This window comes from Ictalurus furcatus, chromosome 24 (genome assembly GCF_023375685.1).
Source record: "Ictalurus furcatus strain D&B chromosome 24, Billie_1.0, whole genome shotgun sequence".
Lineage (NCBI taxonomy): Eukaryota > Metazoa > Chordata > Actinopteri > Siluriformes > Ictaluridae > Ictalurus > Ictalurus furcatus.
This window is the reverse complement of record NC_071278.1, coordinates 1,760,370-1,772,931: the sequence shown is the minus strand read 5'-3', so window position 1 is coordinate 1,772,931 and position 12,562 is coordinate 1,760,370. Positions and strand designations below refer to the sequence as shown.

At 47.5% G+C, this 12,562-nt stretch overlaps 1 protein-coding gene across 2 annotated transcripts in view; it reads right to left on the bottom strand.

Annotated features, from left to right (window-relative positions):
• The window catches only part of tanc2a (tetratricopeptide repeat, ankyrin repeat and coiled-coil containing 2a), a 131,477-nt gene that overhangs the window by 91,867 nt on the left and 27,048 nt on the right, over positions 1-12,562 (bottom strand). For both annotated transcript variants that reach the window (XM_053613353.1, XM_053613354.1), the window contains exon 2: positions 5,257-5,368. The gene's annotated coding sequence lies outside the window, so the exon portion shown is untranslated. The remainder of the gene's footprint in view (positions 1-5,256; positions 5,369-12,562) is intronic.

Genomic DNA, 12,562 nt, shown 5'->3' with positions numbered 1-12,562 from the left:
AAATTAGCCGCTGTTTCGCAATAACTTCACCACAAATACGTGACCCTTCCTGCAGAAATGGGCTGGAAACTGTTTGGCTTGTTCTCTGAAACAACGGCTGCTCAGAAGTGTCGGAGGCGAAGGGGGCGGGGTTAAGAAACAGGAAGTAGTAATGAGCTTTTCACCAAGTAGTGGAAATTTTTCGAAATCAAACAAACGACAAAATCTCCGCCGAGGAATTGTGTTTTATTTCCAGCGACGTGACAAAGCTAGCTTTAACAATGAAGGAGGCGTGGCCTCTGCCTTTGTCAGCAACCATGAAGGAGGTGTGGCCTTTGAATCTGTCAGAATCACTAAAGGAGTTGTGGCCTCTGTATCTGTCAGAATCACTAAAGGAGGTGTGGCCTTTGTATTTGCTGGAGCCAATGACTCTGGTGAGGTGTGGCCTACTAGCTGTCAGAATCGGTGGAGTAGGCGTGGCCGATTTTTCTGTCAGAATCAGTGAAGGAGGCATGGCCTCTGTACCTATCAGTGACAGTGAAGGAGGTGTGGCCGTTACACAGGTAATGTATTTACTTATAGTATACACACACACACACACACACACACACACACACACACACACACACACACACCTCTTCACAAAACACAAGGAGACATTTCCTGTAGCATCATTACACCACACTACAATTGTTCGTCCATCATTTTAATGGAGTCGGCCATAAACCTGCAGCCCTGGAGCTCATTATCATCACTTATGTGTTAGAGAGCTGCAGTGCAGCTAAAACGTCCCCGTGTCCTACAGAGAGGTCGCTGAGCAGGGGAACTCGCCGAGGTCCAACTAATCATGTCGACTCCACTGTGTGTGTGCATTAACCTTTCTCAGAGCAGGAGCCCCCATTAAGCATGGAGCGCTGCCAAGGAAGACATGCAGCAGGAAGCTGGCACGAGAGCACCACGACAAACGGGTACACCGTAGACCCCCACAGCGAAATCACCCACTCACATCTACTCGCTCGCTAACTACCGCACAAACTAATCCGCTAACTACCGCACAAACTAATCCGCTAACTACCGCACGAACACATCCTCTAACTACCGCACAAACACATCCGCTAACTACCGCATGAACAGATCCGCTAACTACCGCACGAACAGATCCGCTAACTACCGCACAAACTAATCTGCTAACTACCGCACAAACTAATCCGCTAACTACCGCACGAACACATCCGCTAACTACCGCATGAACACATCCGCTAACTACCGCACGAACACATCCTCTAACTACCGCACGAACACATCCGCTAACTACCGCACAAACTAATCTGCTAACTACCGCACAAACTAATCCGCTAACTACCGCACGAACACATCCGCTAACTACCGCATGAACACATCCGCTAACTACCGCACGAACACATCCGCTAACTACCGCATGAACACATCCGCTAACTACCGCACGAACACATCCTCTGCTAACTACCGCATGAACACATCCTCCGCTAACTACCGCACAAACACATCCTCCGCTAACTACTGCACGAACACATCCGCTAACTACCGCACAAACACATCCTCCGCTAACTACTGCACGAACACATCCTCCGCTAACTACCGCACAAACACATCCTCCGCTAACTACCGCACGAACACATCCTCCGCTAACTACCGCACGAACACATCCGCTAACTACCGCACGAACACATCCTCCACTAACTACCGCACGAACACATCCTCCACTAACTACCGCATGAACACATCCTCCACTAACTACCGCACGAACCCATCCTCTCGTCCGTAAAAACGTCACCGCCACTTACAGACTCGAGTCTGGGTTCGAGTCTTCCTGGACTCGAGCTCTTGCTGAGTAAAAAATTTCCAAGCTCACAAATCCGTGACTCTTCGGAACATTCCGCAATGAATGAATCGTTTTTCAATGAATTAGCTAATTGACCTAACATGAACACTTTTCTCTTTTGAATACATCATGTTTAGGTTTCCCATCTTTATTACATTTACAGAAATATCAAACAGCTTTTCTGATCAGACGCAGAACAAATTACTAATATGCACAATATACACTGATCTTATTGGACATTTACGGAAGGAGTCTCCAGCGTCAGCGCTTTGAACCAGTCCGAGGTGTAACGTTAACCGTCAGGTTTTCCGACATCTTCAGGACTCAGGAGTTTACGCGTACACATGCTGCGCTTGTTTGTTTGTTTGTTTGTTTCTGTCTTAGTAGCTTCAAGATAAAGGAAAAAAAAAGAGAAGAAAGGAGAGAGGGAAAGAAAAAGGCGCTAACAGTAACGCCGCGCATCACGCCGGTTATTTCCTACAGCAGCACAACATGGTGCGGTTCACTCCTCACCGAAGGCAGCGTGATGCGCGAGTCCTCCTGCATGTTCTCGCTTTACGTCCAGGAACCGAAACAGGCCGTGATCCGATATCATCATCGACACTCATGGATCCACCTGCCAGGGGTTTTTTATTATTATTATTATTATTATATAATATGAATAATAACCACATCGATTAACGTGTCGATACGATCCATCTGTCATAGAGCGCTGCTGTAGATAAATCAGCACGAGGAGAGCCGAACGCGCTCGGTGCAATCACAGAGAAACCCTCTCGCCGTTCTCCTCTAACAGCTGTAACGGCTCACGTCGATAGATCTCCGGAAAATATGGAGGCGATTAAGAGGCGACACGGTTGAAACAGATGTCGTGACTTAAAGAGCTCGGCATAAGTAGCTTCATGACCGCGGCGCGTGTCGTAGCCGAGCAGCCGAGAAGAAAATAAATAAATAAATAAATAAATAAATAAATAAATAGTCCCGGAGACGTGGCGAAGCGTTCCACGCCGTTAAGCGTCTTTAGAGAACAGCGAGTCTGCAGGAAGCGCACGCCATGACGGGACGGCATTAGCGAAGGCTATTAGCCATTAGCCTAGCGTTAGGGCTGTAATAAAGGGTACGGAGAACTGGGATGGAACGTATCAGCTCTAATCGTCACTTCTTTACAACTGTTTACAATTTATTAAGCGTTAAGACCGTAAACTACGTCAGACATCGGCGTTATCCGATTCCGTCCGGTCCCTAACGGTCTCAAAACGGCCCGAGTGTGGCGTGTGACATAACTGGAAAAAAATTACATTAAACAATTTAGCACGCCGCTAGTGTCGGCATTTACGTTCTCAAATCTTTCTTTCCATTTATTCCGTTCTGACAGAAAACGCACCTGGAAACCGAGGCGAAGAGGAAAAAAAATAAATAAATAAGGGGGGGAAAAAAGGGTAGAATAATGTAGCAGCTTTGATTCTTTTCTCATTTCCTCAATGCAGTCATCCTGTTCTGGAGCAGATCAAAAGGAAATAATCCTCCATAATCCCTGGCTGTGCTCCTGTTTCTACGCTCGTGAACAGTGTCCGAGGCTTCGTGTCACACTTCCCGTTGCTGCTATACTACTGACGCGTTATAAAAAAAAAAAAAAGAAAAGACAAACGGAAAGAAAAACACAGCATCACGGTCATGCAGCTGCTTCGTGGACGGACAGAACACGGGGCCTTAACAGAACACTGAGTTTACCATGAGTCGCCGGGGAATGTTCAACTATTAACCCCCGCTTCAACAGAGTACTGAAAGAACACAGGCTGAAACGGCCTCGCCGCAGGGAACGGCCCGCGCACGACAGAACCACACGCCAAAACGAGCTCGTTAAAAGCGTTCGCCTTTAAAGAGTTTCTACAGATGTTCACGTGTAAACAATCTGGGTCGGGATTAAAAACGCAGGAAACAAAACACGCTTCCCTTCTCTTCGCACAAGCACTTAAACGTCACTTTTCAACCTCAAACGGTTTTCAACAACGCTCATCGATAAACCAAACGGCTGGACTGAAATCGTTTTTTCTTCCCTCTCAGGAAGCGTACGCGTCGGACGGCCGCACTCAGGATGAACTCTGTGGGGCGGAGCTCCTCGGAGGCGCGGCCGGTCCTGCGCCGGACGGACCGGAATGAACGGCGCAGGACTGTACGCCGCGTAAAACGCCGACCCTGTGGATTTTATGGAGTCCGGCTGATTTCCATCGCAGAACTTTTTCAAGGTCGTTAGCTTGGACGAGTAGCGAAAGGGCACGAAAGGGTCATACGTCATGCAACAGCAACCCAGGTGCTCGCTGAGGAACCACGTAAGGCCATGGTTACGGTTTATTCTGATGCTGTACGAGGAATTGAGGATCGTGTTGAAACCTGTAACACTGGTGTGCTTGTAACTGCTACAGCTCGGACGTGACCCTCTTGCCCTTCAGATTCACGAGTTTCCTTCGACTCGAACAGACACGTCATCGTCTCCTCAGAGCTTTACTGCTCCCGAACACGTTAACGAGGTCACGCTCCTGTTAACGGAGGTCCCCTATAAACCTCGAACCTCCGTGTGACGGACATTTCAGACCGACAGTTTGAACACAGGCGCTGGCGGAAAACAAACCCGTCGCGTGTTCCACGTGATGGAGGTTAGGACGGACGCACGTGCAGATAAGATAAAAAGAGAGAGACGGGTAGACAAATCCAAATCATGAGACAATAACGTGGTCAAAAACAGGCAATGGGTTAAGAGATCTACAATAAAACGAGCATAAACGAGGCGAGAATCGAGAACGAGGAACACGATCAACGAACATGAAAGAAAACGAGGAACAGGGTACAAACGCTGGGTACGGTGATAACACTCGATACTTCACAAAGCGATTGTGTACGAGCAGTCTGTTTATACTGTGGTGTGATTGTGTGTGAGATGGGATGCAGGTGTGCATGAGCGTTCTGGGAAATGTAGTCCATGGCGGCCATGTTTGTAGGCCGCAGTGCAGGATGGGAAATGTAGTCACTGGTTGGCTGTGACATGACAAAACCAGTCTTTCTCGGTGTAATTTCCGCAGCAGCATCACGCTGAGTTTGTACACCTGCTTGTGGGGACCAATAATCTCTAAAGGAACACAGGTTTAATCCCTGACACGGGTTTGACAGAAAGAGTGGAATTTTGAATTCCCAAAGCAGTATAATTCAGGGTGAAAGACGGCTTTCCTTCCTCCTCCGTTGAGCCGAGCGACGCCAGCCGATCGCGAGTGCCAGTTAGCACGCAGAGCACATCTGTTACTTGCACAACGAGAACTCTGTTTCGACTACTGAGCTTGACATTAAAGAGAAAGCAGAGTAATCTGAACAGGTATGAGCCTTCAGCCTCAGAGAGCCTGAGAAACTGCCGAACTCAAACTCACCATGGGTGATGAGCGCGGAGTCTCAGTGGAGAGTCAAGTCGCACTTCCAACCTCTCGCTTGTGGCCAGAAACACGACGCCCATCTCCTAAAGGCTGTACGCGGAATAGATTTCTGTAAAAACAAAACAAAACAAAGCGTCAGGAATGTCCGTATCGTTTACAGTTCCTCAACCTCAGCTGTATCACTCGAGTGCTCAGACGTGATAATAGGGGTGTAACAGAGCGTCGTCGATCCGTACAGACCCCGCCCCACGGTTCAGCAGGCACGTGACTCGCGGGTTAATCGCCGCCGTAGAACGAAAGACTTTTTTAATCCGATTCCGTGACTCAGAAACCGTAATACGATACAAACCGTGAGTAACGTGTGTTCCGTCGCACCCCTACTCGATAATCGGTCTGATCCGGACGTCCGGTGGAACTTTCCGGAAAGCTTTCTATTCTTACCAAAGTAAGCTAGCGAACTACGTCTCCAAATAGTTCCCAAATCGGGGATTTAAACGTCTACCTCATAATATTTCAACAGGCTTACGTGAGGAAAGATGAGAAACGTTCGCTGGAGACGGATTGGGCGTCTACGACGGAGTGCTGCTGCGTGTCAAAACGGTGTCCGTCGCGCGGCATGTTCATTAGAGGATTTTCCAGGGGAGATTTTCATCTCATTTCCCGCCGTGTAGAGATAAACTCCATCGGTTCATTTGGACGAGAAAAGAACGTCACGTTATTATGAGAAAATGGAAAAACAGCGACGGAATTGGGTGAAATTTTGCCCCATGCTTGTCGAATTCTTTCACCTGAGCTGCTCGTCATTCTCTGGTAGCGACGTGATGCGTTTCTCGTTACGACACGGCGCTGTTCTCATTCTAACGTCATGCGTTTCTCGTAACGACTTCATGTTTATCTTGTAATAACGTGACGCTATTCTCGACAAAATATGGCAGTGGACCTGGAGTCTATTCCTGCGCCCTCATGAAGGCACCGTACACACTCATTGATTCACAATTTAGGGTCGATTTAGCGTCGCTAGTCCACGTACCAGCGTGTTTCTGAGAGGTGGGAGGAAACCGGAGAACCCTGAGAACATACGAAACCGCACAGACAGGAACCCGAGCTCAGGATCAAACCGCTGACCCGGGAGTTTTGAGGAAGCAAACGGTTCCTGCTACTCGCAACAACACTGTTGATATACAATGATAAGAAAACCGGAAAGAGTCATGATGTGGATAAAAACATCCCCGTATACCACGCTATCTGAACTGAGAAACGCACCTGGCAACAGGACAAACTGGAGAAGTTTACAGGGAAACAGTCCATAATAACCGTCTCTTACACAGAATATGATTGTGTCACCCTAGTGTTAGATACCATGTTGAAAACAGGAAGCAGATATCCTGATATCCTGAGCACTGTTACACAGGGATTTCCCAGCACTGTGGCCAGCACACCACAAACTGTTCATACCGTTCCCCCCGGCTGCCATAAAAAGCCAAACCTACACAAGTATCCATGATCTCCCTGGAGGACAGAGCCCGTTTTGTGTCGCGTTCCTCTCTACGTCGCGTAAACGGAAGAAGGAAGAAGCGGCGTCGCTCCGAAAAGTGCCATCAAAAACACCTACGGATTCATTATCGCATGAGGCGCGACGTTAACACGCGTCGGCTGGAGCTGTGGGCGTGAGCCACACCTCTCTACCTACCGAGGAGAGAAAAAAACAAACAGAGAGGACGACAGAGCAAACGCGAGCGCTCGAGAACGACGGGGAGAGGAATACGAAAGGTGACGAGATGTGAAAGAAGAAGGGAAAGGCAGAGCGAAAGATGAAAGAAAAGAAGCAACTGCCAAAACCCGGCCAGGAAGAAGCGAGGAGCCTCGGAGTCGGCGAGATGCTGTCAAGGCGACGTTCCTCAGCTGTGAACCGAATCTGCTCGCCTTCAGCGCTCGCATTCCTGCCTTTTCTCGTTCTGAGAGCATCCTGACCTGCAGAAGAGCTAGTTTTCAGAACACTCGAGCGCCGAAATGTCTTACGGGGGAGGGGTACTGATGTGTCTGCACCCCTGGACATCGTACACACACCTCATTATAAGAAAAGACGTTATTCAAGTCTGGTCTTGAATGTCCTTTAAATCGCCACATGTTTAACTATGTGCGCCCCAGTCATCATCAGTTTGGTCATCGCTAAGCCACACCCACTAGCTAGCTCTCCACTATCACATGACATCTACCAAAGGAACGGAGAAAGCTAGCTTGTGAAGCCACCGTATCGTTTCGAGCTTCTTCTCTGGTCATGATCTCTCGACGATCGGCCGAGTTGCTCCAATCAGGAGTCTTATAAGCTTTTAAACACATCTGTTAGTTGAGTTTTTTTCCCCGCCCTGGAACTGAGGTCTCACTGGTCTCAAGACTATATGAATACGATCATACGTTCCTGGTATTGTGGGAGGAGTCACGTTGCGGCCTGCTGATGAGGCAGGACAAATTCTCGGTATATGTAGCGACGAGACTTATTTTTGTATATAAGCCAGTGGCTTTGATCGAGAGGCTCCATTTGATCGAACCGCTGGTAAAGAGACGCTAATTAAATAAACGTTAAGAAGAGCCGTCAAGGAATTTCCGTAGTGTAACGACGTGAGAAAATTCTGAATAGATAGGATCGTGCAATCGAAATCCAGAAATTTGAAAGGAATCCGTACATCTGTGCAAAAATAAACCGCCGATAACGACGCCTTGCTTTTAAAGGAACCCGAAAATCTATCCCGGGTATAAACTCACACACTCCACCCGAGTGTAAAAACACCCTGGACGTAAATCTGCATGATTAAACTCCAACACAGATCTACATATCGGAGGCCCTTTTACAGTCCGGCGCGCTCGTTAGGACGTCTCACTGCGATTCGTTGACGTTTCTGTCGATTAAGCAACGGATTTTAGGCGATAGTGCCAAGAATCTGTACGAAGAACGAACCCGAGACGCGGTAGGATTGAGCTCTGCAGGCGCGTTTCATGTCTCGAGCGCTCACTGAGATGAACGCATTGTTCAGTGCGGCCAGACAGTTTGTCAGAACGCTTAGAGTCGGAAGATATCGAGGTAGAGAAAGAACTACGCCGTGCGGATTCCAAGCTGTAGAGGCACGCGGTGTTCTACTTGCAACCAGATACAGGTCTGAGAAGGCGAGACGAGACTTCCTCTTTGCCCACGCCGAGACGCTCGGCATGAATACCGGCGTGACAAGCTACGAATCCAAACAGCACATATGTAACATTTATTTATGGGAGAGAAAAAAAACAACAAAAACAACAGAAAATATGCTTCAGTAGTACACTTGCACAGACACCCAGACAAGGACGCCATAGCAAGGCCCAGCTCCTCAAGTCAATCACAAGAGATCTGAAGGACTACCGTGAGGAATCACCAGGGGTTTCTCTAGGTCAGCGGATCACACACCTGCCCAAACCCTGGTGAAATAACATACATGTAAAAAATAATGAGATCCTAGAAGTTCATTACATGGGATTAGTTTATGTGTTGATCTGAATTATTTCAATTGTGCAAGACTCAGACATTTTTTGAAAGCGTAGCACTAGATAAACCTTTCCAAGAATCAAGGCTGGATCCAAACACTTGCAAATTGACAGACATCTTAGAGTAAGGTGGATCTAAACCCCTGTGAGATGGCACACATCCAAGAGTAAGGTGGATCTAAACCCCTGTGAGATGGCACACATCTAAGAGTAAGGTGGATCTAAACCCCTGTGAGATGGCACACATCCAAGAGTAAGGTGGATCTAAACCCCTGTGAGATGGCACACATCCAAGAGTAAGGTGGATCTAAACCCCTGTGAGATGGCACACATCCAAGAGTAAGGTGGATCTAAACCCCTGTGAGATGGCAGATTTCCAGCAGCAGGGCTGGACATAAACTTCTGCAGAATGGTAAATTTCCATGAGCAAGGCTGGCATCAATTTGAGATGATAGAGGAGCAAGACTGGATTGGATTTAGACCCGTACCAGATGGTAGACGTTCAGGAGTAAGACAGGATCGAAACCTCTACAAGATGCTAGACATTCAGGAGTAAGGCTGGATTTAGACCTTTGCAACATGGCAAACAACCAGAAGTAAGGCGGGACCTAAACCCCTGCAAGATGTTAGACATCCAGGAGCAAAGCTGGATATTATGCCCTGCAAAATGGCAGATGTCCAGAAGTAATCTAAAAACCAATGGGTCACCACTCCTGTCACAAAAGCGTATACAAGCCTCCAAAAAGCACCTCAATGATCTCAGGAAGCATTCTGGAAGGCTGAAATCCAGTCTTGATGGTACGGTAGATGTCGAGGAGCAAGGCTGGATCTAAACCTGGGTCAATATTCCCACGACAAACTTTTTATAAGCCTCCAAAGAGCACGTCTATGTCCGATCTGGGCTTTGGGTTTGAATTACGGATCTTCTCCAACATCTGCAAATATCTACAGTGAGCACGTGTGGGTTAAGAATCCTAACTTCCAATGTCTGTCTGAGTCATCTGCAGAGAGCAGGTGGGCAGATGTGAGGGTAAACCCCATGGAGAGGTTCTTCAGTCTAAGCTCAGCACTCGACTGGCGTGTTTTCAGTCTGAGTACAGGGCTATGAGACGACGTAGGCCGAGGGAACGGCAGCGAGGTGACGCACGCATAATAATTACTGCCTGAACTCACCAGCCACTTCGAACAAAAGCGGCATTATCGGGAGAGCAGCGTGTGAAAGGAGCTAACTGGATTCGGGCAGTTAGAGAGCTAACTACTGAGCGCTGAAAATAACGACAAAATAAAGGATGGGAAAATGCAAAGCAAATAAAAAAGAAAGCCACACAAAAGGGTTGAGGAGGAACGACTCCGGCTCAGACAGGCTCGAACTAGTAGGACGAGTGCGTGAACCCGAGCCACACGAAACGTCCAAGAAACCCTAAACACACCTGCTTTACACTGCCTCGAGCATAAATAAATAAATAAATAAATAATGATAATAAATAAAACAAGACACACAAAGCACGCTGCGTGAACTGCATTCATCGTACACAACAACGCGACGCAAGCAAACATTTTTATACCACAGTGCTGCTGGATTTCCAAATCTGATCCGTGATGAGTCATTGAAAAGGTTTATATCAATGCGCTCCTTCTAACCCGTTATCGTTTCTATAGTAACGGCTCGTTCAGAGGTACGGGTACACAGGTACACAGGTCCGGCGAACGTGCTACAAAATCCGTATGGATTAATAGGCGATGCCGTTTATTTCCCATTTATGGAAGGAGTCTCCAGTGTCAGCGCTTTGTAGCAGTCGGAGAGAAGTTTTCCACCATCTTCAGGACTGTGCTTTTATGTTTAACTTCAAAAGAAAGAAGAACCGACTTGCTTCACAGACGCCCAACAACATTAAACGTAACGGATGAAAAAAAGTGCGTGCAAATCGCTAGCGGTATAAAAGCAATAAAACACCTCGGGACGTGTGATTTTTTTTTGGGAAAACAACCACTTCCTGTCACGCCACCTCAGGATGGACGATTTTCCCGTTCCAGCACATGCAGTTGTGTTTCCATGTGGTAGCTCATAACAGGTTATGGATGAGGTACATATTATTTAAGATGCTATTATGTATTTTCCATGTTCTGGAACAGTCGCACAAAGACAACAGGTGTGTACCGAGAGGCTTTGATGTGGACTAAATGGAAAAATACCTCCGGAGCCTGAGGGACATGGACACTGCGCTGACAGAATGGCCTCGCTGACACTGCAGGCTTTTGTGATGTCCTTCTAGCGGTCCGGGCCAAAATGAAGTGTAACGCCATGCAACAATGCAGATAATGAGCGCCGGCAAGACAAGAGCTCTCAATAGCTGCCTTGTGGACAGCCATGAATAGGCCCAGTCTCCGGCGCTGATTCAGGGTCCGGCTCGACAAAAGAAGCAGACACGTGTCCCCGCGCTCTCGAGTCGAACTCAGAGACGGCAGATAACGAGCAGACGCGTCATCCCCGCCGTCCTATTCTTCTCCAGCCTTGTGGCTCGAATTAAGAGCCGCTGCCTTTCTTCTCTCCCGGCACCGAGGCAAAAGGTTTAAAAAGAAAAAAAAGAAGTCATTCCAGGCAAAAAAAAAAAAACTATCGACGGAATGAAATGAATTTCTGTGGATAAAAAAAACGGAGCCGAGCGTGGTGGAGAAACCCGTTCTGGCAAGGTGTCAGGCTACCGTGAGTACTCCAGGAGCCATCAAAAGACGAATGAGTCCAATTCCTCAGGGACGCTGGGCAAGACGGGGATCGCGTTATTCCTTTGGGAGAGATCACTCAAGTCTAGATAAATAAGCGGGACAGAGCTAAGGATATGGGAGGGAGCCTAAAAGGAAAAACAGTGTTCTCAGGCAAGCCATCTGGCCCCGGGACAGATCGATCTCGATTACAAGACGAGAGGGACACGTACGCTCGGATGTGATGGCGGTACACGTCACCTGTCGGACGCTACAGGACCATAACGAAAGCAGCAACGAGCTCAACAAGGCTTATCCCCTTAGTTAGTTTCATTTCGGTGAGAAAGCATCTCATTGGCGTTATTTCTATCCTATACCACGCCACGCTGCTGAAGTCTGGACTCGGATCGGTCGGAAGGTGTCGACTGACATTTATTTAACGTCGAGCTTGTCTTGCATGGCATTACACGGGACTATAACGTGCTATTTCTCTGGAAAATGCATGTATTGGTAACGTTAAACAGCAAGCAGATACGTATGTAATGTATAAAACGTATAAAAAGTTCATCATGTGTTCGCCACTCCTGATACCGAGATATCGCCTGTCAGATCTGAACAAACTGAGCTAAAGAGGGATCAGAGATGAATACCATTTCCTTTTCCATAAAGGTCAACACTATCTTTCATCTCTCTGTCTGTCTCTCTCGCTCTCTCGCTCTCTCTGACACACAGCAAAATGATAGCTAGGTTTCTGAAGACACTCTGAAGACACTGCAAAAGAAGGGAAAGTAACAAACCAAAAAAAAAAAAAAAGAGGAAAAAAAACATGTTCTCACTTCCTCCTTCTCAGACTCTACAGTCCACAAAACTACAATTATCATCTCATAATGTAAAACAACAGCATCCCATTTATTGCTCAACGACCCATCAAACACACACACACACACACACACACACACACCATTCCTCATTATTTTAAAAGCAGCCTGATCTGCTCTCACTCTCTCACTCTCTCTCTCGCTCTCTCTCCCTCTCCTCTGACAGTCCTGCTGCTGCGCTGAAGTTCGAAGGCTTACAGAGTTTAAGACCC